Below are 18,172 nucleotides of genomic sequence, written 5' to 3'. Positions count from 1 at the left end.
TCTTTAGTTAAGTTCCTTTATTATTAGGAATCCTATTAGGTTCTTATAGTCCGTCTTAACTATAAATGGTTTCTTTATACCTTATAAGAATGCTTTCTATTCCTTTAATGCTATAACTATACCTAATAACTCCTTATTGTAGATGTTATAGTTTAACTCTAGTAGTGTTATTTTTCGACTATAGTATACCACTGGGTGCTATCTATCTTAGTATTTCTGTATAAAGTATGCCCTTAATACATAGTTTAATATATCTGTTTCTATAACCGTCTCTAGTCCTAATTAATAGATCTTAAGAACTAGCTCCTGGGTAAATAACTCTTTAACTTTCTTAAATAGTTCTTCTTTCTTTGTTAACCTCGTAAATGGTTTAATGTCCTTTAACTATTGCGCTATAAACCTTCTATAGTAATTGCAAAACCCTAGGAATAATCTTAACTATATAACGTTCTTTAGTTCTTACTAATTTACTATAGCCTCAATCTTCTTTAGATCTATACTAAGTTGGCCTAGTTTAATAATAAATCTAACGAAATTAGTCTTCCTAGTAAAGAACCTATATTTCTTAATTGCTACTAGCATTTATTCTTTTTATAGTCTCTTTAAGACCTATTTAACGTGTTCCCCATACTCTTCCTTAGTTATTAAGTAGATAATAATGTTGTTAAGGTATACTATAATAAATTCATCTAAGTGCTCTCCTAATATATTGTTAATACGCTTTTAGAACATTGCTAGTGCGTTTATAAGCCTAAATTGTATAACTAATAGTTTATATAGTTCTTCCTTTAATCTAAAGGCTGCCTTCCATTTATTGCCTTCCTTAATTTTAATCTAATGGTGCGCCTATCTTAGATCTATCTTTATAAAGATTTACGCGTTACCTATCATGTCTTAGATTTTGCTAATTAAGGGTAAAAGATACTTATCCTTTCTAGTAATACTGTTTAACTGTCTATAGTTAATATATAGCCTTAGTTTGCCATTCTTCTTTAGTACAAATAGTACTGGATAACCTATTAATAACTGCGATAGTTTAATATATTCCTTTTATAGGTTTTTCTAAATAAACTCTTTAAGTGCTCTACCTTCTTCTTTAGTAAGCTTATAGATTGGAAAGAACTTTAGACTTATTCCCGGTTCTAACTCTATCTTATAGTCCTATACTATATACTTTAATAGCTTCTTACTTTCCAGTAACTATAGTTTCTTACTATACTTATAGTATCTTTTTGGTATATAACTTAAGCCTTACTTAGTCTCTTTATATATCGCTCTAACTTAGTACTATACTAACTTAGCCTACTATTACCTCTTACGGCGTTAAGTATCTCTAATATTAACTTAACCTATAATCTAATTGATCCTTAGATTATATTCCTATAACTAAGGCATCCCTAGTACTACCTTATCCCGTCCTAATAGTAGGATATTAAAAGATATCTTAATTTATCTCCCTTTAATGGTTATTTAAATAGGTCCTATTTTAAGATTAATAATCCCTCCTCTATAGGTTATTGGATCTCCTAAAATTATAACTAATAGGTAAGGTTGCTTCTTCTATCTATAAGGTAACCCCATTTTTTTAACTACTACTAGTAAGATATGGTTTTATATTGCTCTACTATCTATTAGCGCTTTAAACTGTTAATCTTATTACTTTACTTATAAATTTAGGTGTTGTCCTTAAATTCCTTTAAGGGTCTAAGGCTTTACTACTAGCTCCCTCTAGTTTTATAGGCCTCTACTTTTCCTAACTATTAGCTGCTTAATTTTTATATACTTAGCTTATTCTTTAGCTAATACCTAGTTTGCTTTTTATCTTTAATATACTATAGGCACGTGTTCTCTAGGTATTCCCACTACTATTATTTACCTAAGCATTTTTTTTATAAGGAATCTTTTTAGTTAAAGTATTAAGTCGCCTAACTCCTAAACTTCTACTAGATGCTAACTGTGTATATACTTAGCATTCCTATATTATTGCTTATCTATTATCTAATATATCCTTATAGGGTATTTCCGATTCTTTTCTTTTAGATTCCTGTGTATCTCGTATATATCGTCTATATATATAATCTATAATAGCGTATAGTATGCTAGGTGCTTTAGGTTAACTCTTAGCTTATCCTTATCCTTAAGTTTAAACCTCTATCGTGCTGATTTAAACGTTGTGACTTTATTTGCAGGTATTAAAATACGTCTTTCACTTCTCTAGTCCTCTAATTATTTCTCTAAATCCTTTAACGTTATAATTAAGGCTCCTTTAATATAAGTTATAGCCTTCTCTATAATTAGGTAGTCCTAGATAACTCTTTTATTTAACTATATATAGAAATCTTCCCACTTATTATTGTGTTGCTGTCTATACCACTTTTAGTATAGCTATTAGAGTATATACGGCTTGTCCGTAAGGAAGTATCTTCTTATTACTACATCGTAATAGCCTTTTATATGTCGTTTTTTAAACCTAATAGGGATCCCTAGATCCTCTTCATTTTCCAGTTTAGTAAGCTACTTAGCTCTTAGTATGCCTGCCCTAGGCCTATTAGTAATTCTTTATACTAGTACTCTGTCCCTTATACGTCCTAATATGCTAGATCTCTTATTTAGTTTCTGCTCTTATTATGCAATAATTCTTTACCTAAATTCTTCTATAGTTTTTTTTAGTTTACGTCTTATAGATAGATCCTTAAAGTCTTCTTACTTCTTAATCTTGGTATTAACTTTTTAATTTTTAGGCCGAATACTGCGTTCCCCTAGTAAATCTTCTAGGTCTATATATCTATCTCCTAGTCTAGTTACTGTTTATATTACAGATTCTCTAATCCCTTATCTTTTGCTTATAGGTATCTTTATTTATACTTTAAATTTTTAATCCCTTAGATTCTTTAATCCTAAGCTTGCTTCTAACTTAAGCTTAGCTCTAGCCTTAGTCTAACTAGGCTTACTTAGTGTTCTTATTTTGTCTTAAGAGTCTTAAATCTTACTTATCTTATCTTAAGAGTCTTATACCTGTAGGAAACTTCGTCCTAAGCTTATTTATATATTACTAAACTAAGCCGCTGCTCTGCTCTATCGGTTATCGTCTATTGTAGGTCCTTAAGCTTGCCTTATCTCGTCTTAAGAATCTTAGTTATCTCGCATCTTATCTTAAGAATCTTAAGCTTTTGGCCTTTTACCTTTATTAAGTACCAAAGTGGCTCGCTATCCTACTTCTCTTACGTCTTATAAAGCGATAGATATTGTATCTAGTGGGGTCTTAATCCCTACTAATGTTCCCTATTCTATAGTAGAATTATCCTCTACCTTTGGTATAATATCTCTAAGGTCTACGCGCTCCTAGTAAGCCGCTTTTATCGCCTTATCATTATAAAATATTTCGCCTCTATTAAATTTATTATCCTTAATATCCGATCTATAAACTGGTTTATTAGTTCCTTTATATTCTACTAAATATAGCTCCTATAGCTAATAGCTTACGCCGTACTTAGCGTCCTTATAAATTTAGTATATATTATTATAACAAAACGCAAAACTTTTAATTAAACACTCTTTTGTTCCTTACAGTATATTATTATCCCTCTATATATATATATTGTCTGCTAGTCTCGTTCCTTTTACTATATAGTAACTCTAACCACTTCTATAGTCTCTAACGTAATAACCTTATTTTCTGTAATTTATATAAGCTCCCTCTTTAAACTATTTTTCTTACTATAGAGTCCGCCTAAATGTCTTCTACTACTAGGATCCCTAATTTGGCCTTTACTCCTTAGACCTTTAATCACTTAATCCTTATCCTCTAGGTTTTTATAGTTTCTTACTCTATCTCTTATAGACTTCTTTAGTATCACTTAGGTCCATTGGCTCTGCGCTATACTATAGTTTTTAACTTAACTTTGGTCGTTGCGTACTCTGCGCCTTATATAACTATAGAACTCTATCCTAGCCTCGCTTAGCCTACTCCTTTTAGTAGATCTAATTATTAATCTTAATCGCCTAATCTATTAAATCCCTTAGGGTGTCTATATCTTCTATTAGGATAATTACGTCCTAGACTTTAGCCTTAAGTCCTTATTTATACTGTGCTATAAGCGCCCTATTATTCCACTCTACTTACGTTACTAACGTCTGAAATTGCGTTATATATTTAATTGCTAAGGTTTATTATATAATATCTTAGAGCCTTTTTTCCGCTATAGTCGCTGCCTCTAGGTTTTTAAATATTTGCGTAAGTCGTTCCACGAATCTATTCTAGCTTAAGAATATAAACCGTACCTCTTGGTTCGTAGTCGTTATTCCGTTTACCTAGATTTCTATAAGGTAAGGCTTAAACTATTTAAGTGCTCTTCCTGTTAAGAATAATCCTGCATACGCTATTTAATCTATAGGTATTGCCAGCTTAGCTCCTTCCTGCGCTACTTTAAAGTGCATTTGCGTAAGGAATCCTTTAAGCTTTAATCTTTCTCCTAAAAACCTTTTGATTGATAGTAACTTAACCTTTACTACGCCTATCCTATTAATCCTATTCTCTAACGTCGCGTTATTTTCTATTAGTTAGTCAACTATTCCTTATAGCTGTCCGACCGTTATAAGTTGCTATAAGTTAGTGTCTGCTATACTGGTGTCGTTACCTAACCTTAATGTAGTTGCCGCCGTTAATAGCGTTATAGTGGCTGCTTTTGGTGGCATGTTGTTTAACTTTCTGTATTTAATACTGTAACTAGGTAGTAATTATATAATAGAACCTTGTAGCAGGAACTACGGTAGGCTCGTTATTGGGCTAGGTGTATAGGAAATGCAAATATAGAAGTTAATAAGTAATAACAACTAGTGGAGTGGTTGCCTAATAGATTAACTTTAATTATATTCTAAGAATTACTATAAGAAAGAAACTATCTAGGTAGGGACTAAGGGTCCTTAAATATATAACCGTACTCCTATAAAACCCTTCTTATATATAATATACGTCTTATATATAAGGTACGTAAGTTCCTCTCGTTCCTCCCGTTTAATACGTAGCACATTATATGACCTTAGTTACTATTCCTCGTTATATAGTTCTATCGGCTCTATCCTAGACTGTGCCTGGATTAACTAACTAGCTTCTTCCAACTCCTCTTTAAGTAGTCGTAACATTATACTTAAAGCGTCCGTAACAAAATAGAAACTCTATAAATATCTTATAAAAAGCCATTATATTAAGGTAGAAAGGTCCCTTTAATAGCAAGAGATTATAATAATATAAACCTCTAAGTAAGACGGCTAAATAAGCCTATAATTAGTATAGTAGTAGTATATAGACTGCTTATAAGCTAAGCAGGCCTACTCTTTTAAGTAATATAATTTAATTACTAACTTAAAACCTAAGCCTTATTAGGAAGCCTATACTAGCTACTAGTACTAATACTACCTTTATAGCCGGAGCTTCCCTAGGCCTAAGTTTGGAAAGTTAGGAGCCTTATACTAATATCCTCTAAAATGGATATTAGGAAGCTATTATAAGGCTCTTAGAAGCTATATAGAAGGAAGCTACTAATAAATATATTAGAACCCTCTAGGGGTAAATTTAAATCTAGTAGGACTTAATCTAGGCTAGATAAGTTCTTTTATAACCTAGCTTGGACTAAGGGCTTTCTAAGGGCTACTTAATACCTATTTAAAAAGGTATGGAGGACTTTAAAAGATATTTACGCTATTCCTTAACCCGTTAGAGTCCTACACTAAGGTCGCTTAAGTTCGCGACTGGATTTCATTGGGTGTCTTTCGCTAATCCAGATACTTTAATTGGCTGATAACCGTTAGACGAATTTTAATGGGTTAAGGGATAAATATAAAAAGAATATAGACTAACTAGCTAAGACCTTTAGTAGTTTAGAACTCCGCCATAAACCTGGGGCCTAATAATTGGACAATTAGGTTTATAAGGTAGATAACTTCTTTAAGATGCTAATAATATAAGATAATACTAAAGAACGTATATATTAGATTATTAGTAAATTTAAAGACTAATTACTAAACTAGATTATGTAATAAAGCCTTATAGGAAATATTACAGTAGACTTATTAATAGGCTAGGTATATAAGTATAGATTAAGTTAACAAAGTAAATATAACTAGTAGAGTAGGTTACCTAATAGATTAACTCTAACTATATTCTAAGATTTACTATAAAGAAGAGAACTATTTAGGTAAAGACTAAGGTCCTTTAAATACACAATACTGCGCCTAAGAAATGTACTAAGTATATTAGTACGTTGCGTATACTCCTATATTCCTATATTTTTATATTCTAAACTTATAACGTAACTAGCTATATAACTTAACTACCCCTTATTCTATAGCTTAATTAGTTTTAGCGCCTCCTATACTATTTTAATTAACCTATTTATATTTCTCTTTAATAGTGCTACTACTACTAATATAAGGTCCGTAATACTATCCCCCTCCACTTTATCTTTATTCTTAAAGATTTCTCCCATTTTTAAGTTATCTATTAAAGGTATAGCATTCCTATTCTTAATTTAATGACCTTTATTATTTTTTATGCCTTTTGTTAAATCCTTTATATCTAATGATTATAACTAGCTAGTAACGATAATTCTTTTACTTAATAAAGTTATACCGTCTTATTCTTATTATACGGAAAAGAAGTTAGTATATATTATAATTACGGCTCCACCTAGTTACTACCCTTTTTTTACGCTAAGTATATGCAAGCGAATATGTGGTTGTCCTATAATATTTAATCTATCTCTAACGCTAAGTATATACGTCTTATACTTTATTTAATTTAGTATAGGGTCTTAAATCTAATCTACTGCTAAGAAGTTAGAAGACTAACTCTTTGCCACTTATAATAACTTAGATTATTTACGTAGTAAATAAGAGCAAGCCCTAGCTAAATTTTAGCGTCTTTAAGCTAAAGAATCTTAAATCCTTAACGCTTGGCTAGCTGCCTACACTTAATTATCTCGTCTTAAAAGGGTGCGTAAAAAGGTACGCTTAAAGGAGTTAAAGCTAGCTAAACTTAAGGCTAAAGAGGCTAAAAAGGATTCTAATTAAGAAGGGGCAGAAACGACTTATATACTAGTAGTAGATCCCTTAAATAATCTGGCTCGTCTATTACCTTTAGCTTTTTCTTAATGCTGCCTAGCCTATTTTCTTTTAATACTCCTATACCTTTTCTATAGCGTTCTTTAAATTCTATAGTAGTTTTTAGGTAGTCTTATTATAGCCTATTAACTTTATTTTATACTATATTTTATTATTAATATCCTTATAACTAATAATCTTTAAAACTTACTATTTACCTTCCTTTTATCCTCTATATATATCTACTTTATAAGCTAGTAGTTTAATATTTTTATATACTAGTTCTAGTATTGCGATATACTATATAGGTGTTATAGGACACCCCCATAACACCTTATACACGTCCACCTGTTTCTACTGACTTAGTAACTAGAGATTGACCATAAAATAGCAATCTAATAGCAATCTGCGGCAATCTGACGGCAACTTGCCATATTCTACTATATTCCACTAAGTTTTACTAAATCCTACTAAGTTCTACTAGGACCACTACCTAAAATCCTATTCTGCTCCATATACGTATTAACTAAGCAACTAAGTCTACAATATATACCCTTTCTTCCCGTTTTCCTACCTTCTTTCCTTATATAACGTCTTAACTTTTTATACAGTTTATATATATAGCTTAATAACATCTACCTTGTTATATATTACCGCCGCTTATACTCGCTCTATAACACTACGTTATATTAACTTTATATACTACCTCTAAAATATAAAACGACCCTAAAGCCCCTATAATGGCCGCTAGTATTATATTCGCAGTTTAAGAATAACTAGCAGAAATATAAAAGTCTTTTATAGACGCCCTTATATAAAACTAAGCTACTTTAAATTAATAATAAGCCGAATAAGAAGTATAACACTAGCGATTAATTAAGGACCTCTAAGAAGAAATCCGCATACTTAAGATGCCTATATTAGGGCCTTAAGACCAAGTACTATCGTTAGAGATAAATACGTGGAACGTAAGCCCTAAACCTATAGTAACTATCTACCTTAAACTAACTACTATACTAAAACAATCCGAACGACTACTAGATCCCCTAGTATTTACTAATAAATAATAAAAACTCCGATTATTTTTAAGCTAGCTTAAAAATAAGCTAATTAACTCTGTTACGCCCTAAGTTAACTAGGAGGAAAAGTAGCTAACCTTAGTATAAAGCCTAGTTGTACTTCTTAAAGTCTTATACAGTAACCTAAACCGCTAAGCTACTGCTTAGAGAAAGATAAACTATATAGCTTAAGAAACGAAAAGTTTCCTAATATACTTCTCCGAATTTAACTGTTACGTAAGGGAAATAGGCTAGAATAACTCCGCACTAATTAATAGCCTCATTAAATCTTTAAGCCCTAAACTAAAAACCTCCCTAATAGGCGTAGACCTACTAGGAGCCCTTAATGCCTGCGTAAACGTCATTAATAAATAGTATAATAATATACTACGCCCAATACCAAAGCCCGCCCCCCAATATAATATAGCAACCCTATAAACGTCTACTAAGTTATTATCTTAGCCTAAGCACCCTAACGCTATAGATATTAACACTGGGACCTTAGGATATGCCTTACTAGGGTCCTTTAAACAAGAACGACGTATTAAGCTAGGCCTCTGCTTTAAATATAGAAGTAACTCCTACCTCTCTAACTACTGCTCTGCCCCTTTTTAAAAAGATCTATAAATAGTTAACACTAGCAGTCCACCGCCCTAATCCTCTAGCTACTATCCTTAATCTTTATCTAGCTCTAGCTTAATAATTAGTAAGCACTATTTATAAGGACGAAGCTCTAACCGACGTCCTATAAGAACCCTACCCTAATTGCCTCTAAAAGGAAGGTCCTAGAGCTAAGTCGCTCTCTAGGACAGCTCTGCTACATCGGGAAAATATTCGCAGGATGAGATTCAAGTAGACTTTGTGTGGCGCGTTTCGCGTAATTGACATGTAATTTAACCAACTTGACACGCAATTAACCAACTTGACACGCAATTGACCAACTTAATATGCAATTTAACTAACTTAATACGCAATTGACTAACTTGACATGCAATTTAACTAACTTAATACGCAATTAACTAACTTGACAACTTTAAAAGCTAACTGCATATTCCTTGACACGCAGTTAACCTATTTAACAACTTTAAAAGCTAACTGTATATTCCTTGATATGCAATTAAGGTAAAGCTATATGCCAATTACGCAATCTTATATAATCTTACATAGTCTTATTACTTAGAGGCTCTGCACAAGGCTCTGCACAAGGCTCTACACCGAAGCTCTACACGAAGCTCTACACGAAGCTCTACACGAAGCTCTACACGAGGCTCTGCACAAGGCTCTACACGAAGCTCTACACGAAGCTCTACACGAAGCTCTACACGAAGCTCTACACGAAGCTCTACACGAAGGCTCTACAGTACAGAGGCTCTGCACCAGCCTCTGCGCGAAGCGTCTGCTCTACGGAGGCTCTGCACGAAGCTCTACGTAGAGGCTCTGCACGAGGCTTGGCGCGAGGCTCTGCGTACGGAGGCTCTGCACGAAGCTCTGCACGAAGCTCTCCGCACGAAGCTCTGCACGAAGCTCTGTACGAAGCTCTGCACGAAGACTCTGCACGAAGCTCTACGTAAGCGGAGAAGCTCTGCACGAAGCTCAGGCTCTGCGTGCGAGAGCTCTTCGCGTGCTTCTACGAGAGCGCCTGCCACGAAGCTCTGCACGTAGAGCTCGCATGAGGCTCTGCGCGGCAGCCGCGCGTACGAGCGGCGTGCTCTGCACGAAAGCTCTGCACGAGGCTCTGCACGAGGCCTGCGCGAAGCTCCTGCCGTACGGAGGCCTCTACACGAAGCTACTGCACGAGGCTCTGCGCGAAGCTCTGCATACGGAGGCTCTACACGAAGCTCTACACGAAGCTCTTATACGAAGCTCTACGTACAGAGGCTCTGCACAAGGCTCTGCGCTAGGCTCTGCGTACGGAGGCTCTACACGAGAGCTTCTGCATCGGGGGTCCCCGCTATATTCCCGATAGCGTCTACACGTGTCTCTTGCCTATGTTTAGCCGCCTTATTTTTACCGCTCCTTCCCTCCTTACATCCTCCCTACCTAGGGAGGCCACTAGAACGGCAGCCAGCAGAGGAACCCGTTGCTAGAACTAGGATGACTATCGCTTAGAAACCAGACCGACCGTCGCCAGAACCAGACAATCGTCGTAAGGCCAGACGACTATGAGCCAGAGCCAGACAACTGTCGCTAGAAACGCAGACGACCGTCGCCAGAACCAGAAGCCAGACGACCGTTTACCAGAACCAGACGACCGTCGCCAGAGCCAGACGACCGTCTCCAGAGTCAAGACGACTGTCGCCAAAAACCAGACGACGTCGCCCAGAGCCAGAACGAACCGTCGCGCAGAGACCAAGGACGAAGCCCGTCGCCAGAACCAGACGACCGTCGCTAGAACTAGACGACCGTCGCCAGAACCAGAACGACCGTTACCAGAGCCAGACGACGACCGTTACCAGAGCCAGACGACCGTTACAGTAGAACTAGACGACCGTCGCTAGAACCAGACGACCGTCGCCAGAACCAGACGACAAACCGACTAGCCAGCGAACACTATAAACGATTCGATTAATTGATCGAATCAAGGTAAGCACAGACAGGTAGGTATAAACAGGGGAGATGCTGACGGGTAGGCAGATTGCAGACAGGTAGGCAGATACAGACAGGTAAGCAGATGCAGACAGGCAAGCAGATGCAGACAGGTAGGCAGATGCTGACGGGTAGGCAGATATAGACAGGTAGGCAGATGCAAACAGGTAGGCGATGCAGATAGGTAGGCGATGCAGATTAGGTAGGCAATGCAGACAGGTAGGCAATGCAGGCAGGTAGGCAATGCAGACAGGTAGGTAAATGCAGACAGGTAGGCAAATGCAGATAGGTAGGCAATGCAGACAGGTAGGCGATTGCAGGCAGTAGGTAGATAGGCCAGGTAGGTAAGTTAATAGGTAGATAGGTAGAAGAGAACCATCGCTATATTATATTAAATTATCTAAAATATTATTATTTATTTTGCTAGCCTTATAAATAGCTTTAAAATAGCTTTTATTTATTTAAAATATGCTATTAGTATAAAAGAGGTAAATATAATTATGGTTGCCAAATGCGCAGATTGCTGGCAGGTTGCGCGCAGGTTGCGCGCAGGCTGCGCGCAGGCTGCGTGTCAAAAAAACACGACATAGGCTAGTCGGTCGAGTTGCCAAATGACCTCAACTGCGCGCCAATTGCGTCAACCACCAACCATTGAGGCCATTGAAAGGGTACCATATTTTGCCGATGTATAGGATCTCATTAAACGCATTTAACGTTACGAACTTCGACTCTTGGGACCATAGTATAACTATTAACTGCCGTCTTTAGCAGAATAATTAATAGGCTAATGCTTAAATCCTAATTAACACAGGAGCTAGCGGCATAGGATTTATTAATAAGATCTTTGCGTAAGATAATAGTTTTACCCTAACCCCCCTTAACCGGCATATTAACGTATTTGGATTTAATAGTAAACGCACCATCTTAGGCCGTATTACCTATATAGTAACCCTAAAACTCTAATACCTAAACTATAAAGAACTAATTAAGCTTTTTATTACCACCCTCGGTTACCTAGTAATCCTTAAATAACCCTAGATAAAACTATATAAGGTAACTATTAATTAAAACAACCTTAAGCTTCTATTTACCGCCTCCCGTTATAAGCAGAAGTGCATTATAACCCGCTGCTTAGGCCTAAAACTAATATCTAAAAAATCTACTAAAATCTACTAGTCTAAAATTTCTATAACTATCTACCCTATACCTAAGGAATCTACCAAATTCCACTAATATAAGAATTCTACCGACATCCACTAAGGATCCGAAAACTCTACTAAATTCTATAAGTTATTACTAAGCACTATACCGCCCCAAGCCAAGTAGAAGCTTAAGCTTAATATATAAAAATACTAGAAGGACTAGTATTCTACTATAAAAAGGATTCTTAAAGAACCTAAGCCTAAATCTAATACTAACTCTATACCTAATACCGAACCTAAACCTAAATAAGAAACTATGGACAATCTAAGCGAGCTTAGCACCCTAGATATCCGTATAATTAGAGCTATTCCGCTAGTATAACTTACTAAGAAACCTGAATATATAATCTTTGCTATTACTATAGCTAATATTAAGAAGGCCTTAGCACTAAAGAAGCATACTAACCCTGCTACGAAGGTACTAGTAGAGTACTATAACCGCCTAGAAGTATTTTTATAAAAGGAAGCCGATAAGCTACCGGAATACCAATTATACGACTATAAGATTATACTTAAAGAAGAAAAGTAGCCTGGATTTAAACTCCTATATAAGATATCTTAAAACAAACTCTAAGTGCTTTAAAAGTATTTAGATAAGAACCTAAGTAAAGGATTTATTAGAGCAAGCTTGTCACCTATAGCCGTACTAATAATCTTTATTAAGAAACCCGGCGGCGGTCTGCGCTTCTATATAAACTACTAAGCTCTTAACGCCGTTACCGTTAAGAACTAATATCCGATCCTATTAATATAGGAGACACTAAACTAACTAAGTAAGGCTCGCTACTATATGAAGCTTAATATTATCTCTATATTTAACCGCCTCTATATAGCAAAAGGAGATAAATAGCTTACTACATTTCGTACTTAGTATAGATTATTTAAATACTGAGTAACGCCATTTGGCCTCACAAATGCTCTAAGCTCGTTTTAATATTACGTAAATAATACCCTACATCCCTACCTAGACATCTTTTATACTACTTATATTAACGACATTCTAATATATAGTAATAACCTAACTAAATATTGGAAATATGTTAATCTTATTCTATAAGCCCTATACGGAGCTAGTCTATAACTAGATATAGATAAATACAAGATTTATAAAACGGAAGTCCTATATCTTAGACTCCTTATTTTTATAAATAGTATATAAATAGGCCTAAAGAAAGTTAAAGTAATTATAAACTAGTAAGAACCCGAGAACGTTAAGGATGTAAGAGCCTTTATAGGATTTGCTAATTTCTACTAACGGTTTATTAATAACTTCTCTACCCTAGTTTTACTCCTTATTACTCTAACCCAAAAGGATAAAGCTTTTATTTTTAACAAGGAATATAAAAAGGCCTTTACTTATTTAAAGGTTATATTTACTACTATACCTATACTCTAATACTTTAACCTAGAACGAATAAGTTTTATAAAAGCTAACTTATCTAATTATGTTACTAGAGGCATTCTATCTTAATATAATAAAGAAGAAGTATTATACCTGGTAGTATACTTTTTAAAATAACTAAGCCCTACTAAATATAATTATAAGATCTATAATAAAGAATTACTAGCTATTATTAGATGCTTTAAGCAATAGTAACCCAGACTAAAAGGCGCCAGATTTCTAATTAAGGTCCTTAGCGACTATAAGAACCTATAGTACTTTACAACCATAAAACAGCTAAGTTATTATTAGGCCCATTAGTTAAAATATCTATTACGCTTCTAATTCTTAATTATATACCGCCTAGGCGTCTAAGGTTAGAAGCCTAATACCCTAACCTAACGCTCGCAAGACGCGCTAGCCCTAAAAGAAGCGCGCTCTTACTAAAATCAGACCCTGCTTTACCCTAAACTATTTAACCCTCCTACTAAAGGCCTTATAGTACACGTCCTTAAAATAACTAATTAACTAATTAAATAGATTATAGTTAATAAATACCTAAATAACGAGTTTATCTAAGAAACGCTTAAGCTAATTTAAGATAGCGTTAGACGTTTTAAAAAGATTTCTTTAAGTAAATACAAAGCTCGCGGAAACCTCTTATATTACTGGAACTATCTAGTTATCCCTAATTATAATAAGCTTAAGCTTAAGCTCTTTAAATATATATATAATCTACCTGTCACCAGCCACCCAGGCTAAAAAAAACCCTAGAACTACTCTAACGGGAGTATTACTAGCCGAATATATATAATATAACACGAAGGTATATCTCTAGCTGCTATACCTGCTGATAAGCTAAAGCCTTATATAAGACGTATAACGGTCTTTTAAAGCTACTACCTATTCTAAACTAATAATAGAAGGATATCTTAATTGACTTTATTATTAACCTCCCTAAAAGTAGAGGCTATATAAATATTATAGTAGTTATAGACCGACTATCTAAGATAAGATACTTAATCGCCTATCCCGATATATTAACGCCTGCCGTCGCCTAACTATTCCTAGATTATGTATAAAAACTCTATAGACTCCCTAAAACAATTATCGCTAATAAAGGTAGTTAGTTTATCTTAGCATTTTAGAAAGAACTAACTACTTAACTCCGCATTAAAGCACTATTATCTACTATATATTACCTAGAAATGGATAGTTAAACGGAATGCATAAATACTATAATAGAATAGTATATTCGGATATATACGTTATATTTATAAGATAACTATATTAACTAGCTCGCATTTACCAAGTTTACTATAAATAATTCCGTCTTAAAACCCACGAAAGTCTCCCCATTTCTAGCTAATTACGGCTAGCACCTATAAATGGGTTTTAAACCCTTTAATAATGTTCCTTGCTCTGCTTATTACGCCTTATAAGTTATAAAAGTAAATAAATTCGTAAAAAAGATAGAGGAACTATAACAGTTTCTTACTAATAAGATAATATAGGCTTAATCTATCCATAAATCCGCAGTAAATAAGAAACAAACCCTAGCACCAGTCTACTAAATTGGTAATTTTGTCTGGCTAGATATAAGAAATCTAAATATAAAATGACCTACTAAGAAACTTAATTAGAAGAATGCTGGCCCTTATAAGGTTAAAAAGGTTATCTTTCCTTATACTTACTAACTGAAGCTCCCTAATACGGTTAAAATCTACCCTGTATTTTATACGTTAGTCCTCTACCCTACTACCCCCATATTAGACGCCCTGCCTAGATAGATATAGGACCCTCCCCCACTAGTTAAGGTGGACGGTAAGGATAAGTACTTTATTAAAAGAATTAATAATATTAAATATAATAAACGGAAACGCTAATATATATATCTTATAAAGTGGAGAGGCTATACTAAGCCCTTATAGGAACCTGTTAACTCTATAGGACTTATATAAGCCGTAAAAGACTTTTATAAACTCCACCTAGAACTCCTATAGCCCTATCTCGCAGAAGCTCGAGTTTAAAGGGGGGGTACTATTATGGGATACCCCTGTGACACCTTATATACGTTTACCTATTTCTACTAACTTAGCAACTAAAGACCAACTATAAGACGGCAATTTAATAGAAATCTGTGGCAATTTAATGGTAACTTACCACATTCTACTATATTCCACTAAGTTCTACTAAATCCTACTAAGTCCTGCCAGGACTACTACCTAAATCCTATTCTACTCTATATACGTATTGACTAAGTAACTAAGTCTACAATATATACCCTTTCTTCCCGTTTTTCTACCTTCTTTCCTTATGTAACGTCTTGACTTCTTACACAGTTTATGTATATAGCTTAATAATATCTACCTTGCTATATATTACCGCCGCTTATACTCGCTCCGTAATAATAAAGTAAATCTTTATTTTTACTAGTAAGCTAAGTCTATATATAACTTCTAAAATCTTAGCTATAATTTCAAATAGTCCTAGTCTAACGTAGTCTAACTTCTTGCTTAGTTATTAACTCTTAAAATTTTTATATAGTAGCTATACTTTATCCCCCTCCTTTAGATTTAGTCCCTTAGATCTTTTAACGTTATAGTACTTTTTTTAGCTATTTCTATAAGGTTAATATAAAGATTTATTAGTATCTCTATTCTTTACTTAGCTATACTACTTATTTTCTTCGCTTATTATAGTAATAACGATATTCTAGGCTTATATCCATAATTTGCCTAAAATAGTAATATCTCTATACCTTCCTATAGTGTTACGTTATATATAAATTATATAACTAGTAATAACAATACCTAATTATTCTATACGTAATTAATATAATGCCTTAGATACTATTCTAGCGTCTAATTTAATTTTTCTATTTAACCGACTGTCTACGGGTAATATATAGTAGAAGTTACTACTCTAACTCCTTATTCCGCTAAGAATACCTTTTAAAATACTCTATAAATCTTAGACCTTTATCTAATATAAGTTTTACTAATACTCTATATTTTATAAATACTTCTTTAATATAGATTCTAGTAATATCTTTTGCTAAGATTTCTTCTATATATGCTATAAAGTAGCCCTATTTAGTTAACTTATCCACTATTATAAGGATTATATTATACTCCTATTTAGTAATAGGATCTTTTAACTTTAGCACCTTTATAATAAAGTCTTATAATATAACCTCCTATAGTCTTTCTAGTGTCTTAATAGGCTATAGTTTCCTATATAGTCTATACCTTATTAGCTTATTTCTTTAGTAATCTAAATATTCTTTTATAACTTTTTTACTAAGCCCTAAATTCTTTAAATAATATATTTCTCTTAAAGTCTTAATACTAGTCCTTAGGCTCTATTATATCCCTATATTATTTCCTAATAAAAACCTTTAATAAAATCTTCTTTAATACTCCTTAGTATATATATTACTTCTCTATTTTTATACTACTCTAAGTTTAGATTCTTATTTTATACTTTTTAGATCTTTTTTACCTAATTACTCTCTAGTAAATTATATTCTTAGGTTATAGCAATCTTTAAATAATTATACCTAATTAATCTATCTTTGTCTCTATATAATATTGCCCCTAATAGTTTCTTGTTATTCTATAGTTTAGCTTTTTTTTACTTAATATATTAGCTCTTACGTTTTCTATACCCTTAGTATACCAAATTTTAAAATGGTATTCTATAAGCATCTCTATCTAACTTATCTCTAATTAAGTTCTTTTATTATTAGAAACCCTATTAGATTTATATAATCTATCTTAACTATAAATAGTTTTTCTATGCCTTATAAGAATGCTTTTTATTTCTTAAGTACTATAACTATGCCTAATAATTCCTTATTATAGATATTATAGTTTAACTCTAGTAGTGTTATCTTTTAACTATAATATGCTACTAGATACTATATATTCCTATACTTCTATAATAAATATACTCCTAGTATAAAGTCTAATACGTCTATTTCTATAACTATTTCTAATTCTAATTAATAGATTTTAAAGATTAGCTTCTAGGTAAATAACTTCTTAAGTTTTATAAATAATTTCTTTTACTTATTTCCCTATACCTATAGTTCCTCTTTCTTTATAAGCCTTATAAATAGTTTAATATTCTTTAACTATTATATTATAAACCTCCTATAGTAGTTACAAACCCCTAAAAATAACCTTAACTGCGTTATATTCTTTAGTTCTTACTAACTTACTATAGCTTTAATTTTCTTTAGGTCTATATTAATATAACCTAGTTTAATAATAAATTTAATAAAATCTATCTTTCTTATAAAGAACTTATATTTCTTAATTACTACTAGTATTTATTCTTTTTATAGTCTCTTTAAGACCTATTTAACATATTCTCCGCACTCTTCCTTAGTTATTAAGTAGATAATAATGTTATTAAGGTATACTATAATAAACTTATCCATTTATTCTCTTAATATATTATTAATTTATTTATAAGTCCAAATTATATAACTAATAGTTTATATAGTCCTTCCTTTAATCTAAAGGCTGCCTTTTGTTTATTACCCTCCTTAATCTTAATCTAATAGTACGCCTATTTTAAATCTATCTTTATAAAGATTTATATATTACTTATCCTATCTTAGATTTTACTAATTAAGGGTAAAAGATACCTATCCTTCCAAGTAATGCTATTTAACTATTTATAGTTAATATATAGCCTAAGCTTTCTATTTTTCATTAGTATAAATAGTACTGGATATTCTACTAATAACTATAATAGTCTAATATATTCCTTTTATAGATTTCCCTAAATAAACTCCTTAAGTGCTCTTAACTCTTCTTTAATTATTTATAGATTAA

This window comes from Cenococcum geophilum (assembly GCF_001692895.1).
Source record: "Cenococcum geophilum 1.58 unplaced genomic scaffold K441scaffold_49, whole genome shotgun sequence".
In the NCBI taxonomy this organism is placed as follows: domain Eukaryota; kingdom Fungi; phylum Ascomycota; class Dothideomycetes; order Gloniales; family Gloniaceae; genus Cenococcum; species Cenococcum geophilum.
This window is presented reverse-complemented; position numbering follows the sequence as displayed.